The sequence below is a fragment of the Piliocolobus tephrosceles genome, chromosome 1, assembly GCF_002776525.5.
Source record: "Piliocolobus tephrosceles isolate RC106 chromosome 1, ASM277652v3, whole genome shotgun sequence".
NCBI classification, from domain to species: Eukaryota; Metazoa; Chordata; class Mammalia; order Primates; family Cercopithecidae; genus Piliocolobus; species Piliocolobus tephrosceles.
Genome location: NC_045434.1, coordinates 209069389 through 209096963, shown reverse-complemented (window position 1 = coordinate 209096963; position 27575 = coordinate 209069389). Strand labels below are relative to the sequence as shown.

General features: G+C 40.1%; 1 non-coding gene across 1 annotated transcript; it reads left to right on the top strand.

Annotated features, from left to right (window-relative positions):
- The first annotated feature begins 11696 nt into the window (after positions 1-11696).
- On the top strand, positions 11697-11800 carry LOC111526345. The gene has a single exon (XR_002726341.2). It is a non-coding gene; the product is annotated as a small nucleolar RNA U13 (small nucleolar RNA).
- The last annotated feature ends 15775 nt before the right edge of the window (positions 11801-27575 follow it).

Genomic DNA, 27575 nt, shown 5'->3' with positions numbered 1-27575 from the left:
GTTATTTCTGAGGCCTCTGTTCTGTCCCATTGGTCTATATATCTGTTTTGGTATCAGTACCATGCTCTTTTGGTTATTGTAGCCTTGTAGTATAGTTTGAAGTCAGGCAGCGTCATGCCTCCACCTTTGTTCCTTTTGCTTAGGACTGTCTTGGCTATATGGGCTCTTTTTTGTTTTGTATGAAATTTAAAGTAGATTTTTCTAATTCCGTGAAGGAAGTCAATGGTAGCTTGATGGGAATAGCATTGAATCTATACATTACTTGGGGCAGTATGGCCATTTTCACGGTATCAGTTCTTCCTATCCATGAGCATGGAATGTTTTCCATTTGTTTGTGCCCTCTCTTATTTCCTGGAGCAGTCGTTTGTAGTTCTCCTTGAAAAAGTCCTCATGTCCCTTGTAAGTTGGATTCCTAGGTATTTTATTCTCTTTGTAGCAATAGTGAATGGGAGTTCACTCATGATTTGGCTCTCTGTTTGTCTATTGTTGGTGTATACGAATGATTGTGATTTTTGCACATTGATTTTGTATCCTGAGACTTTGCTGAAGTTGCTTATCAGCTTAAGGAGATTTTGAGCTGAGACGATGGGGTTTTCTAATTATACAATTATGTAATCTGCAAACAGACAATTTGACTTCATCTCTTCCTATTTGAATACCATTTGTTTCTTTCTCTTGCCTGATTGCCCTGGTGAGAACTTCTACTACTATGTTGAATAGGAGTGGTGAGAGGGGGCATCCTTGTCTTGTGCTGGTTTTCAAAGGGAATGCTTCTGGCTTTTGCCCATTCAGTATGATATTGGCTACGGGTTTTTCATAAATCGTTCTTATTATTTTGAGATATGTTCCATCAATACCTAGTTTATTGAGTGTTTTTAGCATGAAGGGGTGTTTAATTTTATCAAAGGCCTTTTCTACATCTACTGAGATAATTAGGTAGTTTTTGTCTTTGGTTCTGTTTATGTGATGGATTATGTCTATTGATTTGCATATGTTGAACCAGCCTTGCATCCCAGGGATGAAGCTTACTTGATCATGGTGGATAAGCTTTTTGATGTGCTGCTGGATTTGGTTTGCCAGTATTTTATTGAGGATTTTCACATTGATGTTCACCAGGGATATTGGCCTAAGCTTTTCTTTTTTTGTTGTGTCTCTGCCAGGTTTTGGTATTAGGATGATGCTGGCCTCATAAAATGAGTTAGGGATGAGTGCCTCTTTTTGTATTGTTTGGAATAGTTTCAGAAGGAATGGTACCAGCTTCTCTTTGTACCTCTGGTAGAATTTGGCTGTGAATCCATCTGGTCCTGAGCTTTTATGGGTTGGTAGGCTATTAATTACTGCCTCAATTTCAGAACTTGTTATTGCTCTATTCAGGGATTTGACTTCTTCCTGGTTTAGTCTTGGGAGGGTGTAGGTGTCCAGGAATTTATCCTTTTCTTTTAGATTTTCTAGTTTATTTAAGTAGAGGTGTTTATAGTACTCTCAGATGGTAGTTTGTATTTCTGTGGGATCAGTGGTAATATCTCCTTTACCATTTTTTTTATTGTGTCTATTTGATTCTTCTCTCTTTTGTTCTTTATTAGTCTGGCTAGTGTTCTATTTTGTTCATCTTTTCAAAAAACCAGCTCCTGGATTCATTGATTTTTTGAAAGGTTTTTTTATGTCTCTATCTCCTTCAGTTCTGCTCTGATCTTAGTTATTTCTTGTCTTCTGCTAGCTTTTGAATTTGTTTGCTCTTGTTTCTCTAGTTCTTTTAATTTTGATGTTAGAGTGTTGATTTTAGAACTTTCCCCCTTTCTCCTGTGGGCATTTAGTGCTATGAATTTCCCTCTAAACACTACTTTAGCTGTGTCCCAGAGATTCTGGTACATTGTGTCTTTGTCCTCATTGGTTTCAAAGAACTTATTTATTTCTGCTTTAATTTCATTATTTACCCAGTAGTCATTCAGGAACAGGTTTTTCAGTTTCCATGTAGTTGTGCAGTTTTGAGTGAATTTCTTAATCCTGAGTTCTAATTTGATTGCACTGTGGTCTGAGAGACTGTTTGCTATAATTTCCGTAATTTTTCATTTGCTGAGGAGTGTTTTACTTCCAATTATGTGGTCAATTTTAGAATAAGTGCTATGTGGTGCTGAGAAGAATATATATTCTGTTGATTTGGGGTGGAGAGTTCTGTAGACGTCTATTAGGTCTGCTGGGTCCAGAGCTGAGTTCAAGTCCTGAATATCCTTGTTAATTTTCTGTCTTGTTGATCTGTCTAATATGGACAATGGGGTGTTAAAGTCTCCCACTATTATTGTGTGAGAGTCTAAGACTCTTTGTAGGTCTCTAAGAACTTGCTTATGAATCTGGGTGCTCCTGTATTGAGTGCATATATATTTAGGATTGTTAGCTCTTCTTGTTGCATTGATCCCTTTACCATTATGTAATGACCTTGTCTTTTTTTATCTTTGTTGGTTTAAAGTGTGTTTTATCAGAGACTAGGATTACAACCCCTGCTTTTTTTACTTTCCATTTGCTTGGCAAATATTCCTCCATCCCTTTATTTTGAGTCTATGTGTGTCTTTGCATGAGAGATGGGTCTCCTGAATACAGCACACTGACGGGTCTTGACTCTTTATCTAACTTGCCAGTCTGCATCTTTCAATTGGGGCATTTAGCCCATTTATATTTAAGGTTAATATCGTTATGTGTGAATTTGACCCTGTCATCATGATGCTAGCTGATTATTTTGCGCATTAGTTGATGCAGTTTCTTCATAGTGTCATTGGTCTTTATATTTTGGTATGGTTTTGCTGTGGCTGGTAATGGTTGTTCCTTTTCACATTTGGTGCTTCCCTCAGGAGCTCTTGTAAGGCAGGCCTGGTGGTGACAAAATCTCTCAGCATTTACTTGTCTGTAAAAAATTTTATTTTCCCTTGGGTTATGAAGCTTAGTTTGTCTGGATATGAAATTCTGGGTTGAAAATTCTTTTCTTTAAGAATGTTGAATATTGGCCCCCACTCTCTTCTGGCTTGTAGGGTTTATGCAGAATGAACTGTAGAAAAGACCTGACATTTCTCTCTGGCTGCACTTAACATTTTTTCCTTTGTTTCAACTTTGGTGAATCTGACGATTATGTGTCTTGGGGTTGTTCTTCTCAAGGAGTATCTTTTTTTTTTTGAAACGGAGTCTCGCTCTGCCACTCAGGCTGGAGTGCAGTGGCCGGATCTCAGCTCACTGCAAGCTCCACCTCCCGGGTTTATGCCATTCTCCTGCCTCAGCCTCCCGAGTAGCTGGGACTACAGATGCCCGCCACTTCGCCTGGCTAGTTTTTTTTTTTTTAGTAGAGATGGAGTTTCACCGGGTTAGCCAGGATGGTCTCGATCTCCTGACCTCGTGATCCGCCCGACTCAGCCTCCCAAAGTGCTGGGATTACAGGCTCAAGGAGTATCTTAATGGTGTTCTCTATATTTCTTGAATTTGAATGTTGGCTTTTCTTGCTAGGTTGGGGAAGTTCTCCTGGATAAGATCTGAAAGTGTGTTTTCCAACTTGGTTCCATTCTCCCTGTCACTTTCAGGTACACCAATCAACCACACGTTTGGTCTTTTCACATAGTCCCATATATCTTGGAGGCTTTGTACATTCCTTTTCATTCTTTTTTCTCTAATCTTGTCTTCACACTTTATTTCATTAAGTTGATCTTCAACCTCTGATATCCTGTCTTCCACTTGATCGATTCAGTTATTGATAGTTGTGTATGCTTCACAAAGTTCTTGTGCTGTGTTTTTCAGCCTCATCAGGTCATTTATGTTCTTCTCTAAACTGGTTATTCTAGTTAGCAGTTCCTGTAACCTTTTATCAAAGTTCTTAGCTTCCTTGCATTGGGTTAGAACATACCTTTAGCTCAGAGGAGTTTGTTATTACCCACCTTCTGAAGCCTACTTCTGTCAATTCATCAAAGTCATTCTCTGTCCAGTTTTGTTCCCTTGCTGGTGAGGAGTTGTGATCCTTTGGAGGAGAAGAGGCATTCTGGTTTTTGAAATTTTCAGCATGTTTGTACTGATTTTTCCTCATCTTCATGGACTTATCTACCTTTGATCTTTGATGCTGATGACCTTTGGATGGGGTTTTTGTGTGGGTGTCCTTTTTGTTGATGTTCATGTTATTGCTTTCTGTTTGTTAGTTTTCCTTCTGACAATCACAGGCCCCTCTTCTGCAGGTCTGCTGGAGTTTGCTGGAGGTCCACTGCAGACTCTATTTGCCTGGGTATCACCAGTGGAGGCTGCAGAACAGCAAAGATTGCTGTCTGCTCCTTCCTCTGGAAACTTTGTCCGAGACGGGCACCCACCAGATGCCAGCTGGAGCTTTCCTGTATGAGATGTCTGTCGACCCCTTCTTGGAGGTGCCTCCCAGTAGGAGGCACAGGGGTCAGGGACCCACTTGAGGAGACAGTCTGTCCCTTAGCAGAGCTCAAGCACTGTGCTGGGAGATCCACTGCTCTCTTCAGAGCTGGCAGGCAGGAATGGTTAAGTCTGCTGAAGCTGCGCTTACAGCCACCCCTTCCCCCAGGTGCTTTGTCCCAGGCAGTTGGGAGTTTTATCTATAAGCCCCTGAATGGGGCTGCTGCCTTCCTTTCAGAGATGCTCTGCCCAGTAAGGAGGAATCTAGAGACTCAGTCTGGCTACAGCGGCTTTGCAATGCTACAGTGGGTTCTGCCCAGTCTGAACTTCCCGGAGGCTTTGTTTACACTGTCAGGGGAAAACCACCTACTCAAGCCTTAGTAATGGTGGATGCCCCTCCCCCCACCAAGCTCAAGTGTCCCAGGTAGACTTCAGACTGCTGTGCTGGCAGGGAGAATTTCAAGCCAGTGGATCTTAGCTTGCTGGGCTCCATGGGGGTGGGATCCACTGAGCAAGACGACTTGGCTCCCTGGCTTCAGCCCCCTGTCCATGGGAGTGAATGGTTCTGTCTCAGTGGGGTTCCAGGTGCCACTGGAGCATGAAAAAAAGTTACTGCAGCTAGTTAGGTATCTGTGTAGACAGCCTCCCAGTTCTGTGCTTGAAACCCAGGGCTCTGGTGGTGTAGGCACCTAAGGGAATCTCCTGGTCTGTGGGTTGCAAAAACTGTGGGGAAAGCATAATATCTGGGCTGGATAGCACAGTCCCTCATGGCACAGTCCCTCAAGGCATCCTTTGGGTAGGGGCAGGAGTTCCCCGACCCCTTGTGCTTCTTGGGTGAGGCAATGCCCCACCCTGCTTCTGCTCGCCCTCCTTGGCTGCAGCCACTGTCTAACCAGCTCCAGTGAGATGAACTGGGTACCTCAGTTGGAAATGCAGAAGTTACCCACCTTCTGTGTTGGTCTCGCTGGGAGCTGCAGACCAGAGCCGTTCCCATTTGGCCATCTTGCCAGATCCCCTCAGCATATGATTTGGAGAATGTTACCACACTCTCAATCATAATATTTCCACTTCCACTTTAAAATATCTTTTAGAAATTAATTTTAAATTATATAAATGATACACCAATATACTCTCCTTTTGTTGTTGTTGTGTTTTAATGTTTTTATTAAAAAGATAGAGATGGGGATTGGGCACAGTGGCTCACACCTGTAATCCCAGCACTTAGGGAGGCTGGGGAAGGTGGATCACTTGAGGTCAGAAGTTTAAGACCAGCCTGGCCAATGTGTTGAAACCCCATCTCTACTAAAAATATGAACATTAGCCAGGTATTGTGGTGGGCACCTGTAATCCCACCTACCTGGGAGGTGAAGGCAGGAGAATTGCTTGAGACTGGGAAGGGGGGTAGGTTGCAGTGAGCAAAGATTGTGCCACTGCATTCCAGCCTGGGCAACAGAATGAGATTCCATCTCAAAAAAAAAAAAGAAATAGAGATGGGGTCTCACTATGTTGCCCAGGCTGGTCATGAACTCCTAAGCTCAAGTGATCCTCCCACCTCCACCTCCCAAAGTGCTGGGACTACAGGCATGAGCCATCATGCCTTGCCTATACTCTCCATTCAAATAAAACCTTAAAATATCAGAGATAAGGCTCAAGTCCTTTTGGCCACCTTCCCCTCAACTCTTTTCCTTTTTATCTTGATGTATGCACTGTTACCTTTTTCAGGGGAGGTGGGTATGCTCTAATCCTTTAACGCCTGTTTCTGTGCATTTATCCACAGAAAATAAAGAGCATTATGTTATGGTATAATTTTTCCATATATTGCTACATAAAATATATTGTTCTGTATGTGCTATTGTGAAATTTGAGTGAGTTTTTTCTCAATAGTATATCTAAGAAATTCAGCCTAGTAAAAATAGATTTATCTTACTCTTTTTAGCTACTGCATAGTATTCTGTGGTTTGGCAACATTACACTTTTTAGCCATTCCCTACTGATGGACACATTTGGTCTGTTTTCAGTTTCTCAATGTGATACACAAATTTATAGTGAGCATTTCTGCACACATCTTCTTCTGCACATGTGATTCTCTGTGATAGATCCAAGAACTGTTAGCAGAGCACATCTTAAATGTTGATAAATACTAACAAAATGCTTGTTTCATTTCTTTTATCAACAGATCTCAGTCGGAAGGGAAGTAGTCACATTGTAACAACCAATCCCTAAAGCAAAAAGAAAACTGATGAGTTTGACAATTGGCAGGATGGGAAGTAGCTGGTATGGCATATCTGTATTTTAAAAGGAAAGTTCCTTGACTCAAACCATTAGTGGGTTTTTGCCTCAAATATCTTTGCCTCCATTTAACAAAGCAAACGTTGTCAGAGTCAGCAAACTGGTTCCTAGTTATGCAGGTTGCCAAAGCTTGTTTGGTTCCCTGACAAGAACACCACTGCCCCAACATTGCAGCTGGCTGTCTTGCAAATTGCTGTACAAGGTTAAATCAGATAAGGTAGTGCCTGGGGTTCGGTTTCAAAGCATTTCTAGTCATAGAAAAAACACTCAAGGCTCTATGTCCATTACTATGAAACAATTCTCTGTCTCTCATCATTAAAGGACAGAGGAGTTTTAATTTTATGTTGAAGAGATAAATTTTGGACTTGTTGCTGCTGCATTCCCAAGGCCCTTCCAGGAGGTAGAATGATGCAGAACACGTGATCTGGAGCCAATCAGAGACCCAACATTTAACCTCCCAGCCCCTCAGTTTTCTTGCCTTGAAGTGGGGATCATCATATCTAATGGGTTGTTCATGCTGACTCAATGCAAGTTGTGATTAGGTATATGCCGCTTGTCAGACTCAACTGTAGAGGGCAGGGAGTACTGTTGATCGGACGCACAGCAAAGCCCCCATTGGGGTTAAGAAGTTACTCTTGTATGCAGGAATTCTCTATTCAAAGAGAATCTAGAATTACTTTCCTTGGGATTCTTCTGCCCCAAATTTTCAAATACACTCTTCTAATGAAGGAAAAGGAATAAATGTTGTTACTAGAATAAACTTGGTTTAGGCACAAAGAGAAGAAAGAATTGACGATTTTTTGACCTTTTCTATGTGACAGACATTTTACCGGGTGCTTTTAGGTGACATCTCATTGAATCCTCATCATGTTATGAAGCATATAATATTTCTTCCCAATTTATAGATGAGGAAACCAAGGTTGACATGGCCCGGAAACTTGCTCAAAGTTTCTCGGTAAGTGGTGGAACTGGAATTTGAAGCCAAGTTAGTTTGCATTCCAAATCCACCATCCTACAACCATTCAGTTCCCGTTGCAATAACCTGACACTGATTTGCCATCTTTAAGAAATATTTCTAGGTCATAGTGAATCAGGAGCGAAGAAGTCAATTCATTATTCACTCCTTGGGTCCTATCTTAGACTTTGCCTTCCCAGTCAGCCTTCCTACTCCAGTCAGGGTTAGATTCTTCTCCTTCAGGCTTGCATAGCAGACTGTAGTTCCTCAATCATAGTTCTGAGCACATTGCATTGCGATTACACAGTGACTGAAAATGTGAATTGGATTGGATTAAAGTGTTCCATAATCCAATCCATACACTGGATTAAAGTGGTACCCAATTTCTAATGTTCACAGGTGCTTGGAAAAGCAAATGACAATCATCTCTGGATGAAGTAAATATTCCATGCTTTACATTATTTTTGCAAAGAGTTTTTAAAATACCAGCTACATGAGAAGAAAAGAGCTAAAAATAAGAACCCAACGAAACAACAGTAAAAAAAGAAAAGAAAAAAAAATCCACATTCTGTAAAAGAGGTCTGCTAACTATGCTCAAGGGGATAAAATATAAATTTGAAATTTGAGGAGGTTGAAAGTGGTCATTTAAAAGTTCAGGAGGCAAAACAAAATTTAAAAAATTAAAATGGTAAAAGTAGCGTAGCATTAATACACACACACACACGTATATACAGGAAACAAATAGAAATTCTAGAACTGAAGAATGCAGTAAACAAAAGAAAAATTCAATGGATAGACCTGTCAAAAGAAAAACTTCAGCCAAGTTAAATTTAAAGGAGTTTAATTGAGCAATGAATGATTCACAAATTGGGCAGCCCTCAGAATCACAGCAGATTCAGAGAGACTCCAGAGGCGCCTTGTGGTGAGAACAAATTTATAGACCAAAAAAGGGGGAAGTTACATACAGAAATTGGAGGTGAGGTACAGAAACAGCTGGATTGGTTACAGGTTGGCGTTTGCCTTATTTGAACATAATTTGAACACTGAGCAGCCTGTGCATGGCTGAAGTATGACTTCTGGAATTGGCCAAGACTCAGCTGTTGTTACAGGTGCATACTTCTAAGTTAGGTGTTCAATCTTGTCTGCCTATTAAGCTAGGTTACGATTTGTCCACAAGGACTCAAATAGAGAAGTGCAGAGTCCTCCTCAGGCCATATATAGTTCGCTTTAACAGGTTTGATTTCACCTTAGACACACCTGAAGAAAAGTTATGTAAACTGGAATCTAGGTCAGAAGAAACTGTAAGAAATCAAGCATGAAGAGACAAAAGGATAGAAAATACAGAAGAGGGGGCCAGAGGCATTGAGGATTCAGTGATAAGAAAGAACAAATATATAATTGGTGTCCTAGAAGGAGAGTAGAAAGAAAGGAGGCAGGAGCCATATCTGAACAGAAAATAGCTGAGAATTTCCTAAAATGATTGAAAGACATTTATCCATAAATCCAAGAAGCATATTGCAAGCAGCATAAAGCAATCCACTCCTAGATATATCAGAATAATGCTGCAGGAAACCAAGGACAAAGAGAAAATCTTAAAAACAAAACAAAACAATCACCCAAATACCTTAAAAGAATTAGTAGACTGACACCTGTTTTCTCAGAAGCAACAATGACAGTCAGGAAACAGTGGAAAAATATATTCTATGCGTGAAGAAAAGTAACTGCCAAACTGGAATTCTACCCTCACTGAAAATATCCTTCAGAATCAAAGTGAAATAAAGATGTTTTCAGATAAATAGAAACTGAGGAAGTTTGCCAGCAGAACTCCTTTAAAGGATATTCTAAAGGATTCTTCAGGAAAAAGGAAAATGATCACAGATGGGAGGTCAGAGATGCAGAATGGAATAAAAAATAATGCAAATGGAAATTATGTGGGCGAATCTAAGTAAATGCTAACTATAAAATGATAATAATCATAATAACACATGTAAGGTAAAATATATACAAAAATATATAGGAAATATATAGGAAAGAGAATTAAAGTACACAAAAACATATAGGTCTGGAAGGGACCAAATAGAGTTAAATTGTCCTTGAGTTTTCTGGGAGGAGGGTAAAAGTATCAACCAACATTAGACTTTGCTAAGTCATGAGTGCATGATAATTTCTTTGGTAAACACTAAAGTAATAGAAAATAGTTTAGTCTATTATGGGCAGCAGAAAAAATAATAGTTAAGGGAATTTATATTCTCAAAACAACAATTAAGGGAATTTATAGTCTTAAAAGCATATAGAAGAAAGGAATAAAGGCTGAAAATTAATGAACTAAACATCCATCTCAAAAAACCAAAAAACTGATAACAAAATAAATCCAAAGAAAATATAAGGAACATAATGGAAAAAATAAAGTTTTTAAAAGTATTTTTATACTTACCCTTTTTTTAAAAAAAATATTTTTTGTATCTTTAAAGGAAAATTTCTGAAATAAAACAATCACACAATAGAGATGGTCAACCATATCTCATTTTGGCTCTTGGCAAAGACTGATAAAAGTGGTAATATCTGGTGAGAACAATAAAGGTAAAAGAGAAAAGGCATAAATAATAAATACTAGGCATAAAGGGAGCTTTAATACAGGCCCTAGAGATATAAAAAGATAATAAGAAGACATTATGAGCAATATATGTCAAAAATTTTGAAAATTTAGATGCAATGTGAAAATTCCTAGAAAAATACAACTTACCAAAACTGGAAAAGGCAACAGAAAACCTATGTAGTTTTGTACCTAATAAAGATAGTGAATCTAAAATAGAAAAGCCTTCCAACAAAAACAAAACCAAACAGAAACCTCCTGGCCCAGATGGATTGATTAATGTAATATTCAAGGAAGAAGTAACAGCCATACACACACACAAAACCTGATTTAAAAATGAGCAAATTCTAAAAATAGAATTACGGTTAGACCCAACAATCCCATTACTAAGTATTTACCCAAAGGAAAATAAACCCTTCTACCAAAAAGATACCTATACTTGTATATTTATTGCAGCACTATTTACAACAGTAAAGACATGGAATCAAGCCAGGTGCCCCTCAATGGTGTGGGCTGGATAAAGAAAATGTGGTACAGGCTGGGTGCAGGGGCGCATGCCTGTAATCCCAGCACTTTGGGAGACTGAGGCTGGTGGATCACTTGAACCTACGAGTTTGAGACCAACCCAGGCAACATGGTGAAACCTCACCTCTACCAAAAAGATAAAAATTAGCCAGGTGTGTTGGTGCGCACCTGCAGAACCAGCTACTCAGGAGACTGAGACAGGAGGATTGCTTCAGCCTGGGAGGTTGAGGCTGCAATGAGCTGTGATCATGTCAGTGCACTTCAGCCTAAGTGACAGAGTGAGACACTGTCTCTGAAAAGAAAAGAAAAGAAAATGTGGTACATATACATTGTGGAATACTACATAGCCATAAAGAGGAATGAAATCATGTTCTATGTGGCAACATAGATGCAGCTGGGGCCATTATCCTAGGTGAATTAATGCAGAAACAGAAAACCAAAAATCACATGTTCTCACTTATAAGCGAGAGCTCAACACTGGGGACACGTGGGCACAAACATGGGAACAGTGGACACCAGGGATTCCAAAAGTGGGGAGGGGGAAGGAGGGCAAGTGTTGAAAACTCCCTATTGGGTACTATGTTCACTACTTGGGTGGCAGGATCATTAGAAGCCCAAGCTCTAGGATCTTGCAATATATGCATGTAAAAACCTGCACATACACCCCTTGAACCTAAAATAAAAAATGAAAAACAAAAAAATGGCCAAAGGACTTGAATAGACATTTCTCTAAAGTGGGTATATAAATGGCCAATGAGCATGTGACAGGATGCTCGATACTGTTAGTTATTAGGGGAAATTAAATCACAATGAGATGCCACTTCACACCCACGAGGCTGGTTGTTATTTAAAAACTGGAAAATAACAAGGGTTGGTGAGGAGGTAGTGAAATGGGAACCCTCATGCTCTGCTGGCAGGAATGAGAAATGATGCAGATGCTGTGGAAAACAGATCCTTTTGTGGTTCGTGAGCCTGATGACTGGGTGTTCATGTATGTGTGTGAGATGTGCCACCCGTGAAACTTGTTATGACGTCAGCACGTCACCCATCTGACCTGGAAAAAAAAAAAGAGAGAAGAAAACAGTTTTGTGGTGCCAATATCACTCCTAGGTATGAACCCAAAGAACTGAAAGCAGGGATTCAAACAGTTACTTGTACACCAGTGTTCATACCAGCATTATTTACAAAAGCCAAAATGTGAACACACAGCAAGTGCCCATCACCAGATGAATGGATGAATAATGTGTTAAATATATACAACGGAAATACCGTTCAGCCATAAAGAGGAATGCAGTTCTGATACGTGCTACAACATAGATGAACCTTGACAACATTATCTCAGGGCAAGAAAACTGACACAGGAGGACAAGTATTATATAAATCCACTTATATGAGATACCTAGACTAGGCAAATTCACAGAGACAAAGGAGAAGAGAGAATACCAGGGGTTGAGGAGAAAGGAAGAATGGGGAGTTATAGCTTGAAGGGTACAAAGTTTCTGTTTGGGATGCTGAAAAAGTTCCAGAAGGTGTGGAACAATGGAAACGCCCGTACACTCATGGTGGGAATGTAAATTGATACAACCCTCGGGAAAATAATTGGCATTATCTAGTACAGCTGGAGGCACATATGCACTCTCTGATGTAGCAATTCCACTTCTAAGTATTTGTTCTAGAGCAGCGGGTTTCAAAGTGAGATCCACAGATGCTTGGAGGTCCCAAGTCCCTTTCAAGGGGCCTGGCGGGTGAAAACAATTTTCGTTTTTCTTTTCTTTTCTTTTTTTTTTTTTTTGAGATAGTGTCTCACTCTCGTTGCCTAGGCTGGAGTGCAATGGCGCGATCTCGGCTCACTGCAACCTCTGCCTCCCGGGTTCAAGCAATTCTCCTGCCTCAGCCTCCTGAGTAGCTGGGATTACAGGCACCCACCACAATGCCCGGCTAATATTTTGTATTTTTAGTAGAGATGGGGTTTCACTATGTTGGCCAGGCTGGTCTTGAACTCCTGACCTCGTGATCCGCTCGCCTTGGCCTCCCAAAGTGTTGGGATTACAGGTGTGAGCCACTGTGCCCAGCCGACAATTTTCATGATACTACTAAGATGTTATTTGCCCTTTTCTACTAGAGTGCTGACTTTTTTTTTTTTTTGAGACAGAATTTTGCTCTTGTCACCCGGGCTGGAGTGCAATGGCACGATCTTGGCTCACTGCAACCTCTACCTCCCGGTTCCAGCAATTCTCCTGCCTCAGCCTTCTGAGTAGCTGAGGAGGTGTGCACCACCACCCCCTGGCTAATTTTTGTATTATGACTAGAGATGGAGTTTCACCATGTTGGCCAGGCTGTTCTCGAACTCCTGACCTCAGGTGATCCACCTACCTCAGCCTCCCAAAGTGCTGGAATTACAGGTGTGAGCCACCGCGCCTGGCCCACAGTGCTGACTTTGATGGTGCAAAAGCATTTATGGGTAAAATTGCTGGCACCTGTGCATGGATCAAGGCAGTGCCATTAATCATATCAGTATCCTTTATTCTTCACTGCCACACACTTATAGTTTAAACAAAAAAATTAAGTTCACTGAAGAATGTCCTTTGATGAAGAAGTATCAGTTATTACTTTGATCAAATCTTGACCCTGAGCAAATGCCTTTTTAGCACTCTGTGTGATGAAATGGGAAGGAGATACAAATAAGGCACTGATGTTGCACATCCAGGGGTGAGCACTGTCTTGAGAAAGAGTATTTGTGTGGGTAATTGAGTTGTGAACTGAATTAATTAGCTGGGCTTTTTTTTTTTTTTTTCCAATGAAACATCGTTTTTACTTGACAGACCATGATTACTTGCAGACAAACCATGATTATTTAAGTTTGAAATGTTTTCTTTTTGTTGTTGTTGCTGTTGTTTGTTTGTTTGTTTTGAGACAGAGTCTTGCTCTGTCGCCCAGGCTGGAGTGCTGTGGTGCAATCTTGGCTCACTGCAAACTTTGCCTCCCAGGTTCAAGCAATTCTCCTGTCTCAGCCTCCTGATGAAATGTTTTCTTGATGTTTCCTTGAAAATGAATGAGGTAAGCCTGTCACTTCAAGGAAAACGACTGAGATTAATTGTTGCCAATAACAAAATTTTGAGCTTTCAAACTAGAACTGGAATTTTGGAAAACTTATGTCCACCACTGTGAACTTGACAACTTCCTAATAGTTCAATGCTTTGCTGATGATAATAGTAATGATGTTAGCAAATGCGACCGTTTTTTTGGTTTTTTGATTTTTTGAGACAGGGTCTCACTTTGTTGCCCAGGCTAGAGTGTAGTGGTGCAATCGCTGCTTCCTGTAGCCTCGACCACCTGGGCTCAGGCCATCCTCTACCTCACTCTCCCAAATAGCTGGGACTACAGCTGTGGATCACCACGCCTGGCTAATTTTTGTATTTGTTTGTAGAGATGGGGTTTCATCATGTTGCCCAGGTGCATCTTGAACTCCTGGGCTCAAGTGCTCTGCTCGCCTCAGCCTCCCAAAGTGCTGATATTACAAGGTGTAAGTCACTGTATCCAGCAGCAAGTGTGATTTTTAAAAATAATGTGTAGTTTGGAAGAAGATCTACACAGCTTAATAAAGCAATATTTTCCAGATGACCACCAAAATCACCAATGGGCAAAAAATTTATTCAAAGTTTTTTGTTTTGGAAAATGGAGTTAATCTTTATTAAAAAATTAATTATGTTAACATGAAGTTTTTTTGTTATTTTGAAATTAATAAATATATTTTAAATTTCTGTTTTAATTCCTTTCTCTCTTTTTTTGATATAGCGTCTTTCTCTGTCACCCAGGCTGGAGTGCAGTGGCACGATCATAGCTCCCTGTAGCCTCAAACTCCTGGGCTCAACGGATCCTGCCATCTCAGCCTCCCTAGTAGCTGGGCCTATAGGTGTGCATCACCACGCCTGGCTACTTTTCATGTATATATATTTTTAAGAAATTAGTTTCTCCATGTTACCCAGGCTGGTCTTGAGCTCCCGGGGCTCAAGTAATTCTCCTGCCTTGGCCTCCCGAAATACTGGGATTGCACACATGAGCCACTGTGCCCAGACTGTTTTAGTTTCTAATGTGGTAAATATTGATGAATATAACCAATAACATGTTGATAAACTCGCTTTCTGGGAAAAAAACCCAACAGCCTGATATGTAGCCTTTGCCAGTTCTGTGGTGTAGATATTCCCACTGTGACTGATGTCAAGCTACCAATGTGACTTCATAGAGCATGTTATTGGGATGAGACCACAACGGACTCTCATGAGCAGGTACAACCTGGCTCCAGCACCACTAATACAGTCCACTACAGGCGCCCGCCACCACGCCCGGCTAATTTTTTGTATTTTTAGTAGAGACGGGCTTTCACTGTGTTAGCCAGGATGGTCTCGATCTCCTGATCTGATGATCCACCCGCCTCGGCCTCCCAAAGTGCTGGGATTACAGGCGTGAGCCACCGCGCCCTGCCCGGTATAATTCAGTTTTTAAAACCTTTTATTGTCACATAAAACACAAACATCAAAAAGTACATTGAAAATAAATGTACACAGATAAATGAATTATGGAATAGCAAACCCCACAGAAAACACTGAGTTGGTCAGGAAATAAAATATTGCCAGCACGCCCAAAGTGCTCCACATGCCCCTCCCACTCACAACCCATTCCTCCTCTAAAGGAAACCACTCTCTTGACTTTTATAGCCATCACTCCCTTGCTTTTCTTTATATGCTTAATGCCAAAGTATGCTCCTAAACAATAATGTTCAGTTTTGCCTATTTGTGGACTGCACAAGGAGATACTCTCCAGCATGGATCAGAAGTACCGTCTTTTCCAAGAGAGGAAGGACAGGTTTCATGCTTCACAAGGCCTGTATTTATACATATTCAGCAGGTTTGGGGGGAAGCTATTTATACTTATGAGTGGAACTGAGCACATACACAATGGAAAAACATGTATGTAACATACATCTTTCCTAAACAATAACGTTTAGCTTTGTGTATTTGTGGACTACATATAAATGGAATACTATTGTATGTATTTACTCAAGTCTGGTTTCTTTTCCCCAATATTGTTAACGTTTTTAAGATTCACCCATGTTGCATGTAGCCATGGCTGCTATGACTGTTTTGTACATGATTGCCATCCAAAAGACCACCAGGATGGCTGAATAGCAGGACAGCTTTATTGGTGATAACAGTTTGCAAACGGCGGGCAGCGTTTTAATATTAAATGATGTGGAATTTGGCTCTTTATGTCAAAAGGTGAATGTAGGACACAGAGTTTGTGCACAGCCTTTATAAGCTGGCTGAAACTGGCTTTAGGTCTGCAATAACTTATGAGAAAAGAATGTTTGTAAGGCCAGTCCTCTGACCAGTGAACCTGGGAGGCGGAGCTTGCAGTAAGCCGAGATCGTGCCAGCTCTGTCCCAACTGTGGTCTCTGCTAAATAAAGGTTTATTCTAATCTGCAGAACATCTTTCATGGTCTTTTCCTGCCACAGGCTTAGTTTCAAGATGGAACACATAGTTTCCTGGACTTCCTCTATTTTTGTTTAAAGGCTGTTGGAAACTTTCTCTGAATTGCCTACTGAAATCCAGCCTCTTCATTTTTAGCAAGCGATACTGTAGCACACAGAGTTTTGTTTAGTTAACTTAACCACATGTTATAGACATCTTCCTAAGTCAACCATTAAAACCCTTGCAGAGGATTTCATCATATGGATGAACTACAATTTATTGAACCAGCCCTCTGTTGATGGATATCTTGGTGCTTTTTAATTTTTTTTGCCTAATGAATGAGCAAGACAAAGGCCCTTATCTCATTGGACTGAGCTCTGTGAGGATGGTGCCCAGGTCTAATTGCTAATGCATTGCAGCTGTAGCTAAGCACCTGCCATAGAATGTGAAATGATTGTGGAATGAATGAATGAAGACTAAGTGAATGAACCATATTATACCAGTGCGAGCACAAAGACAGAATTCTTTGTGCAAGCCCCTGCAAAGTAGCAGACAGGAAATGGAGCCCAGTGGTTTAGGTCTGAACCAGAGGGGATTTAAATCTCTTCATGGGATTTAAATCTCATCACAACTGCATGATGTTAGGCAGCTACTTAATCTCTTTGCTTCAGTGTCCTCGTCTGTAAAATGGATATAATAATGGCATCTGCCTAAGAGGGGGCTGTGAGAATTAAACAGGTGAATAAATGTACATAAATGTCTTTGCTTGGAGCAAGCATATCAACATTCATTAAATAGTTGCAGACTTTAACTCACCCCAATTGTAAAAGTGTAACAAGGATGATACTGGTATTGTGGTGACAACACAGAAACCAAGTTCTTCCGGCCACTGCTTTTGTGGGGGTGGTTGGTTTGATTTGTTTCTGTGAGGTCAATTTTGCTTCTGCATGAATCAGCTGTTCTCTTACAGAGAGTATTTATACCCAGAGTCTGTCACCATGGAGACAGTCAACAGTAGAGGGGCCGTTTTATTCTCCGAGATTAGCAGGGAGTAGTCTACTACTCATTCAGGAGGCCAGTTGGGAAGACAAAATAGGCACCCCAAACTCAGCAACTTCATAGCACCTTCCTCTCCCCCTGAAGCCTTGAACTGTGTCAAGTCAAAGAAACCTGGGGCAAATCCTTATCATGTTTTCGACTGCAGTAAATCCACAGCCACTCTCTACTCCAAGCTGGCAGGTTGAGACCAAGTACTCAACGAAAGTGCTCACTGGAAATTGGGTGGAAGAGAGGAGAAAGGTAAGGAAACGAGAGAGGCTGGACAGAGGGCTCAGAGGGAGGACCCATGGGGAGAGGCAGGAGTGAATTTCATCACTGTTTTCAAATGGAGGGCAGCAGATGATTGCATCTTAAAAATATTAAGATTGCATCTTAAATATTCAGCAGGTTTGGGGGAAAGCTATTTATACTTATGAGTGGAACTGAGCACATACACAATGGAAAAACATGGATGTAACATACATCTTTGTTCTCTTTGTGCTCTACAAAGGATAGTTACATTCAAGCAATCATCAATATTCATGCATTTTGTGTGGTTTCTATGACTGGTTTATACATGATGGTCAGTGAAAAGACCACTGACGCTCTGTTACAGATATAATAGGGACATTGAAAATACGGTAACAAGGTGTCAGTGTAGTTGTGCCTCTCAGCACTCTTCTCAGTGAAGTGTTTCTAGGCATCTGGATATTTTCTGTCCTTAATTCCTTTATACTTGATTTGAAGAACACTTGCTCTCCTTATTCTGGCCCTTCTCAGAATATGGTACCTCCTGAGGCCAGCTTGCCACTCTCTGCATTGATGTCTGGGGATTTGCTGCTACTCTCTGGCACCTTTCCACAATCCTGCCCTACTAATGCATTCCAATTTTTACTTTTTTTCTTTTTTTTTTTTTGAGACACAGTCTCACTCTGTTGCCCAGGCTAGAGTGCAGTGGCATGATCTCGGTTCACTGCAACCTCCACCCCCCGGGCTCAAGCAATTCTCCTGCCTCAGCCTCCCAAGTAACTGGTACTACAAGTGCATGCCACCATGCCCAGCTAATTTTTGGTATTTTTAGTAGAGATGGGGTTTCACCATGTTGGCCAAGCTGGTCTTGAACTCCTGACCTCAAGTGATCTGCCCACTTTGGCCTCCCAAAGTGCTGGGATTACAGGCGTGAGCCACCGCGCCTGGCTCAATTTTTACTTTCAAACAGAACAATTTGGCTCTTGGTTTTCCTCTGTGTTTTAAAGGTCTTTAGAAAATACTTTGCCTGAGTTGGCAAAGTTTCAAGTTGGCATACTTGAAATAGAATATGTTCATTTGTATTTGGCAAGACTGAGCCACTTAAAGTTTTTCAGAGACATCTAGACTTCCCCATGTCTTCTTGGGAAGTGGGCAAGGGAAAGAAAGTGAAATATAAATGTCAGCTTTGGTATGGGGAAAAGAAGGGAAGGTTAAAGGCTGTTTTCATGGAGAACATTAGTAATTACCACCTCTCTGGCCAGATACAACCTTCAGTCACCATCAGCTACAAATGTAGTTGACCTTGTTTGGTGAGCAGGTGTGTGCAAGAGAAGTTCCAAAAGCAGGAAGGACTGGTTGAAAATACCTTCAGGTGCCCATGGGTGATGCAGTACTCAGGGATATTATGGCCTGGTCTCATACCTAGAGAAGATTGCATAAAAGTAGTGGAGTTGGAGTGACGTCAACAACGTAGTGGACTAAGAAGCTCCAGGTTCTCATTCCCTATAGAAACATTAAAGAAAAAAACACAAAAACATTATAGGAGCTCTGGAAAACAGTCAAAGATATATAGCCCAGTCAAATGGCCAATCAAGAAAAAGACACATTCAAAATGAATAGGAAATTTCATGATGTTTTTACTTGTCCTTTCCCACTACCTCCCCAGTACAGCACAGCATAGTCTGCATTTTAGGGTAAGTGGCAGCTTGGCTCCAAGTTCCCTCCTTCAAATCCAGAGTGAGTGGAGCAACATTTGAACCTGTCTGGGGCCGCCTGAGGGATTGCTCTCTCTTTCTGCTAACTTGGAGCTCAGATGGGAAAAGGTGGCATATTTCAGATCTCACGCTGGGAAAAGCCATGGAAAGCAATGACAGGCACAGCTAGTGAAAGCTGCTGGGGGATTACTGATCTATAAATATCTAGGGCAAGAGATTGTGGATAGAGGAATACAATAGAACATCTGAAGTCGAAGAAGAAGCAGGGGTGAGACTTTTTTTTGGAAATTAAAACATTTAAAAGCAGCTGTGTATGTAGGGGAATTAAGAAAACACACACACACACACACACACACATATGCACATACACACACACACACAGATCCAGGCAAGATGTACACCAGACTTGAGAATATTTTAAGCCTTCATGTTGGGCTGACCCCAAGACTCAGAACATTACTTGCTAGTTAGAAAAGGTCTTCCCTGCACAGAGCCAGTCTACAAAGACTGGAAGAATTGGCTGCTTTTCAAATGCCCAATTTTCAATGAAAAATCACCAGACATACAAAGATACAGGAAAAAAAAAAATGGCCCATCCAAAGGAAGAAAATAAAATGAGAGAAACTCTCCCTGAATAAACACAAGCATCAAGGCACTAATCAAATACTTTAAAACAACTGTCTTAAATATGGACAAATAGGTAAAGGACACAAAGAACTAAAGTAAATCAGGAAAACAATACATGAACAAAATGAGAATATCAAAAAGGAGATTGAAATTATAAAAAGGAGTCAAACCAGTTTTAGAGCTGAAAAATGCAATAACTGAATTGAAAAATTCAATGGAGGAATTCAACAGCAGATTTGAATAGGCAGGAGAAAGAATCAGCAAATTTAAAGGCAGTGAACAGAGCCTAAGGGACTTATGGAACATTATCAAGCAGATTAATATACGCATTAAGGGAATTGCATAAGGAGAAGAGAGAGAGAAAGGGGCCAAGAGAGTATTTGAAAAAACAATAACTAAAATCTTCTCAAATTTGAGTAAATACATAGATCTACAAATCCAAGAAGTTCAATGAACTCCAAGTAGGAAAAATCTAAAGAGTCCCTCATTGAAACACTTTATAATTAAAATATTGAAACCCAAAACAAAGACAGAATCTTGAGAGCACCAGGAGAAAAGTAACTCATCAAGAACAATGGCTCCTCAGTGAGATTATTAGGGGATTGGCCAGATGAGGTGGCTCATGTCTGAATCTCAGCACTTTGGGAGGATAAGGCAGGTAGACTGCTTGAGCCCAGGAGTTCAAGACCAGCTGGGCAACATGGTAAAACCCTATCTCTACAAAATATATACAAATTAGTTGGGCACGGTAGTATATGCCTGTAGTCCCAGCTACTCAGGAGACTGAGGTGGGAGGATCACTTCAGCCTGGGAGGTGGAGGTTGCAGTGAGCCAAAATCATGCCACTGCACTCCAGCCTGGGTGACAGAGTGAGAGTGAGGCTCTGTCTCAAAAAACAAACAAACAAACCAACAAAAAAACAGATTATTAGGGAATTTTCTCAGCAGAACCCTTGGCGCCTGGAAGGCAGTGGGATAATATATTTAAAGTGCTGATAAAAAAAATACTGTTATCTGATAATTCTGTATCCCACAAAACTGTCTTTTAAAAATGAAGGAGAAGTTAAAACATTCCCAGATAAACAAAAACTGAGAATGTTTATTAACAGTAGACCTACCTTGCCAGGAATGCTAGAGAGAATCCTTCAAGTTGAAACAAAAGGACATTAGACAGTAACTTGAAGCCATACAAAAATATAAAGTTGTCCAGTAAAGGTAAATATGTAGAAAAGCATAAAAGCTAGGGTTATTATAATTTTAGGGTGTAATTCCAGTCTTTATTTTTGACAGAATTTAGAAGACAAAGGCATAAAATTATAAATCTATGTAAATGAGTATGCATTATATAAAGATGTAATTTGTTACTTTAATAACATAAAGCAGAGGGAGACAAAGCTATAAAAGAGTAGAGTTTTGGTATGCAATTTCAGTTGGTCGCAATGTAAAATATGTTGTTATAGCTGTAGGATATTGTGTATAATCCCTATGGCACCTACCGAGAATATGCCTATAGAATATTCACAAAAGAAAATAATAAGGGAATCAAAATGTGGCCCTCAAAAATTAAACACAAAAGAAGACAGTAAGAGAGCAAATAAGGAACAAAAATCTATAAGACATACAGAAAACAAATACTAAAATGGCAAAAGTAAGTCCTTCCCCTATCAATAATCACTTTTAAATGTAACCATTTAAAATTAATGTAACCATTAAATTTCCAAATAAAAGGCATACATTAGCAGAGAGATTTATAGAGCAGGATCCAACTATATGCTACCTACAAGATACTGACTATAGATTGAAGCACACATGTAAGTTGAAAGTGAAAGGAAGCCAAAAGATATTTTTTTTTTGCCAGAAGGGAGCAGGTATGGCTAGTATCAGACAAAGTAGGCTTTAGGTTAAAAACTATTGTGAGACAAAGAGGGACATTATATATTGATGAAAGGGCCAATTCACCAAGAAGAAGGTACAATAATTACACACATGTATACACCAAATATTAGAGCTCTGAAATATATGAAGCAAAAATGGACAGAATTGAAGGGAGAAATAGATGGCTCCACACTAGTAGTAAGGTACTTCAATACCCCACTTTTAATACTGGATAAAAAAACCCAGAAGATCAGTAAGGAAACTGAGGACTTGAACAACCCTATAGACCAATTGGACCTGACAGACACTCCACCCAACAAAGGCAGAATAGGTGTTTTTTTTTTTCCTCAAGTACATGTGGAATATTCTCCAGGATAGGCCATATGTTAGACTACAAAACAAGTTTTAATAAATTATAAAGATTAAAATCATAAAAAGTATCTTTTCTGATCACAAATGAAATGAACTTAAAGATCAGTAGCAGAAGCATTACTGAAAAATCCACAAATACATGGAAATTAAACAACACACTGTTTTAAAAAAACAATCAGTGAAGAAAAAATCACAGAAAAATTAGAAAATAATAATGAAAATACAACATACCAAAACTTATGGGATGCAGTGAAAGTACTGTTAAGAGGGAAATTAACAGCTGTAAACACATTAAAAAAGAATAAATATCTCAAATTAACCTAACTTTACACTTGAAGAAAACAGAAAAACAAAGAACAAACTAAATGCAAAGCTAGCAGAAGGAAGGAAATTAAAGATTTAGAGAAGAGGTAAGTAAAATAGAAAATAGAAAAACAACAGAAAAAAATCAATAAAACCAAGTTGGGACCGGGTGCAGTGGCTCATGCCTATAACCCCAGCACTTTGGGAGGCCGAGGTGGGCAGATCATCTGAGGTCAGGAGTTCAAGACCAGCCTGGCCAACATGGTGAAATCCCATCTCTACCAAAAATACAAAAATTAGCTGGGTGCTGTGGTGCATGCCTGTAATTCCAGCTACTAGGGAGACTGAGGCAGGAGAATTGCTTGAACCTGGGAGGTGGAGGTTTCAGTGAGCTGAGATTGTACCACTGCACTCCAGCCTGGGTGACAGACTGAGACTCCATCTCTAAACAAGCAAGCAAGCAAACAAACAGAAAACCAACTTGGTTTTTTGAAAAGCTCAATAAAATTTATAAATGTTTATCTATATTGACTAAGAGAAGAAAAGAGAAGAGATGCAAGTAACTAAAATTAGAAATGAAAGTGTAAAATAATTATCAACCTTTTTTCTGACATAAAAAGATAATAAGAGAGTACTGTGAACAATTTATGCTAACAATTGGATAACTTATGTAATTCTCCATGAAATGGAGAAATTCCAAGAAATATACAATCTATCAAGACTGAATTGTAAAGAAATAGAAAATCTGAATAGATCTATAACTAGTGAAGAGATTGAATTAGTAATCAAAAATCTCCCAACAAAGGAAAGCCTAAGACCAAATGACTTCAGTGGTGAATTCTAACAAATATTTTAAAAAGAATTAACATCAGTCCTTCTCAAATGCTTCCAAAATATTGAAAAGGAGGAAATAAATTCTAAATAATTTTATGAGGCCAGCATGACCCTGATACTAAAGACGAAGACATCACAGAAAAGAAAACTACAAACTAGTATTCTTTATGAATATTGATGCAAAAATCCTCAAGTAAATAGTAGAAACCCCAATTCAATATTACATTAAAAGGGTTATACACCATGACCAAGTGAGATTCATTCCTGGAATGCAAGAATGGTTCCATGCTGGGCATAGTGGCTCACGCCTATAGTCCCAGCACTTTGGGAAGCCGAGGCAGGCAGATCAGTTGAGGTCATGAGTTCGAGACCAGCCAGGCCAACATGATGAAACCTCATCTCTACAAAAAATACAAAAATTATCTGGGTATGGTGGCACGTGCCTGTAGTCCCAGCTTGAAAATGGCTTGAACCTGGGAGGTGGAGGTCTCAGTGAGCCAAGATCTCACTACTGCACTACAGCCTGGCCAATTCTGTCTTAAAAAAAAAAAAAAAGGTTTAATATATAAAAATTAATCAATATACTAGAATGAAGGAAAAAAAACTACCTGATCATCACAATGTAGAAAAAGCACTGGGCAAAATTAAACTTCTTTTTATAAAAAAAACAAGCATTTGACAAACTACACATAGAAGGAAACTGCCTCAACATAATAACAAAAACCCACAGCTAACATAATACTCGATGGTGAAAGATTGAAAGCTTTTCCTTCAAGATTAGGAATAAGACAAAGATGCCAGCTTTTGCCACTTTTATTCAACATCGTACTGGAAGTTCTAGCCAGAAAAATTAGGAAAGTAAAAGAACAGCTTCCAAATTGGAAAGGAAAAAGTAAAATTATCTCTCTTTTCGCAGATGGCATGATTTTATATATAGGAAACCCCTAATGATTTTATATATCTGAAACATACTCATGCACCCACACACAAACTGTTAGAACTAATAAACGAGTTAAGCAAAGTATGCAGAAGTTGATTGTGTTTGTAAACACTAACAGTGAACTCTGAAAAGGAAATTAAGAAAATAATTCTATTTACAGTAACATCAAAAAATAGAATACTTAAGAGCAGGCTTAACCAAGGAGATGAAAGACTTATATACATTGAACACTACAAAACACTGCTGAAAAAAATAAAGAGGACATAAATAAATGGAATGACACCCTGTGTTCATGGATGGAAGACTTAATATTGTTAAGATATCAATACTACACAAAGCTAGCTACAGATTCAATGCAATCGCTATCGAAACCTCAGTAAAGTTTTTGCAGACATAAAATCCATCCTAAAATTCATATAAAATCTCAAGAGACTCCAAATAGCCAAAACAGTTGAAAAAAAGAACAAAATTGGAAGATTCACATTTCTTGGTTTCAAAACTTACTAAAAGCCACAGTAATCAAGACAGTGTGATACCGGCATACAGACAGATACACAGACCTATGGAACAAAAGAGAAAGCCTAGGAACAAATGTTTGTATATACGGTCAAATGACTCTTGACGAGGATGCTAAAACTATTCAATGGGGGAAAGGACTATTTCTTCAACAAATGGTGTTCGGTAAAGTGGATACCTGTGTGTAAAAATATAAAGTTAGGTCCTTCCCTCATTCCATACACAAAACTGAACTCGAAGTGGATCAAAGACCTGGATAAGACCTAAAACTACAAAACTCTTAGAAGAAAACATAGGGGGCTGTGTGTGGTGACTCATGCCTGTAATCCCAGCACTTTGAGAGGATGAGGCGGGAGGACTGCTTGAGGCAGGGAGTTCAAGACCAGCCTGGGCAACGTAGCAAGAGCCCATCTCTCTCTTTTTTAAATTGAATAAAAAAGAAGAAAACATAGGGGGAAAGTCTCATGACATTGGCTTTAGCAAGGATTTCTTGATATGACACCAAAAGCACAAGCAACACAAGAAAAAAGTAATAAATTGGACGTCATCAAAACAAAAAACTTTGTGCCTCAAAGGACACTATCAACAGAGTAAATGATAACCAGTGGAGTGGGAGAGAATATTTGCAAATCACATATCTGATAAGGGGCTAATATCTGGAATATGTAAAGGACTTCTATATCTCAACAATAACCAAAGACAAGCAACCTGATTAAAAAATGACAAAGGAACTGAATAGATATTTCTCCAAAGAAGACGTACAAATGGCCAATAAACACATAAACACAGTCAACCTCACTGATTATTAGGGAAGTCCAAATCAAAACTACAATGAGATACCACTTCACCTTTTAGTACGGCTTATATCAAAAAACAGAAAATAACAAGTGTTGGTGAGGATATGAAGAAATGGGAACCCTTGGACCCTAAATGATACTGCCACTGTGGAAAACAATATGGCAGTTCCCCCAAAAAATTAGACATAGAATTACCATATGATCCGGCAATTACGCTTCTGGTTGTATGCCGGAAAGAATCGAACGCAGGGACTCAACAAGATATTTGTACATTCACATTAATAGTAACTGTTCACAGTAGCCATAAGGTGGATGCAACCCAAGTGCCCACTGATGGATGAAAGAATAAACAAAATGTGTAAGTATACCATGGAATATAATCAGACCTTAAAAAGGAAGAAGATTCTGACACATGCTATCAAATGGATGACTTTTGAAGACATTATACTAAGTGAGCTAAGACACAAAAGGACAAACATTGTATGATTCTACTTACATAGGGTGCCTGTAACAGGCGAGGTCATGCAGAGAAAGTAGAATGATGGTTGCCAGGGGCTGCAGGGAGAGGAGAATGGAGAGTTGGTGCTTAACGGTCACGGAGTTTCAGTTTTGCAAGGTAAGTAGAGTTCTAGAGATGGATGGTGGTGATGGTTGCACAACAGTGTGAATGTCACTGAACTGTAGAGTTGAAAATGGCTAAAATGGTAAATGAATTTTATGTTGAATATATTTTACCATATTAAACGTTAAGAAAACTAATTAGAGAACAAAATGTAATTTAAAAAGTGAGAGAGTTGGAAAGAGTGAGGAACAAAGAAGAGAAAGAAAGGGAGGACTGGGCACAGTGGCTCATACCTGTAATCCCAGCACTTTGGGAGGCCAAGGCAGGCAGATCACAAGGTTGAGAGATCGAGACCGTCCTGGCCAACATGGCAAAACCCTGTCTCTGCTGAAAATACAAAAATTAGCTGGGCACGGCGGCGCATGCCTGTAATCCCAGCTACTCCAAGGCTGAGAGAGGAGAATTGCTTGAACCCGGGAGGCGGAGGTTGCAGTGAGCCAAGGTTGCACCAGTGCACTTCAGCCTGGTGACAGAGCAAGACTCCATGCCCAAAAAGAAAAAAAAAGAAAAGAGGGAGGTGAAAAGGAAACAAGAGCAGGGAGAGAGAAAATGAGAAAGGACACAGGTGTGGACGATGAGAAGGTGTCCAGGGGAGCCAATGACAGACAGCTCTTCCCAGGGGTGACGCATGGCAGGCTCCCCGTCCCTGAGCAAGCTGTTTTCCCGTGTTGGGCGGGATGTCCTGGGGTTTGTGTTTACCTTTTCCCGACCCATCTTCTGATGGCCCACAAGGTAAGGGAACCCAGCAGAAGTGGCATCTCAGAGGTTTTCCTGAATATTTGGTCTTTTCCAGTTCACCAGAGACACTGACAAGACACCCCAATCCATTTACAGAAAAGAATACATCCCTTTCCCAGACCACAGACCGGACCGGATCTCCAGGTGGTACGGGAAAAGGAAAGTTGAGGTAAGAGGGAGTGGTGGCTGGGACACTCAGGCCTGGACCCCACCCACAGCTCAGGGGACACCAGCCAGCTTCTTATAGGTTTATTATCCTCTTGAGGAAAACAGGAGTAGTCTCATTAATACCTTCCCAGCCCAGGGGCTGCAGATAGCGCTAACCCATAATTACCTGTGTGGGTTGATGATCTGTTTAATCTCAAACTGGTAGCATTCCCTCTAACCTATATCCCAGCACCTGGATCACACTCTTCCAGCAGAATATGGGCAAAGAATGCGAGAAACAGCAACAAAAAGGTAAATGATGCATATAGTCAGGAATCACATAAGGCACTGCAAAAGCAGCTAGCAGTGATGTATTTGGACAAACAGCGTTGTGTATTATCTGTACTCCAGCTTCCTGTTCTTTTGTATGAAAAGTCAAGCACCATTCACACGTTGTATTGACTGGGCACTTGTCTGTGGGAATCATGGTGTTCCAGGGGTCAGAAGCAGAAAACAGGGCATTGCAACCTCAGAACATGCCCCCCCACACCCAAGGAGGGGCATTTGAGACTATTATTACCTTTAGCA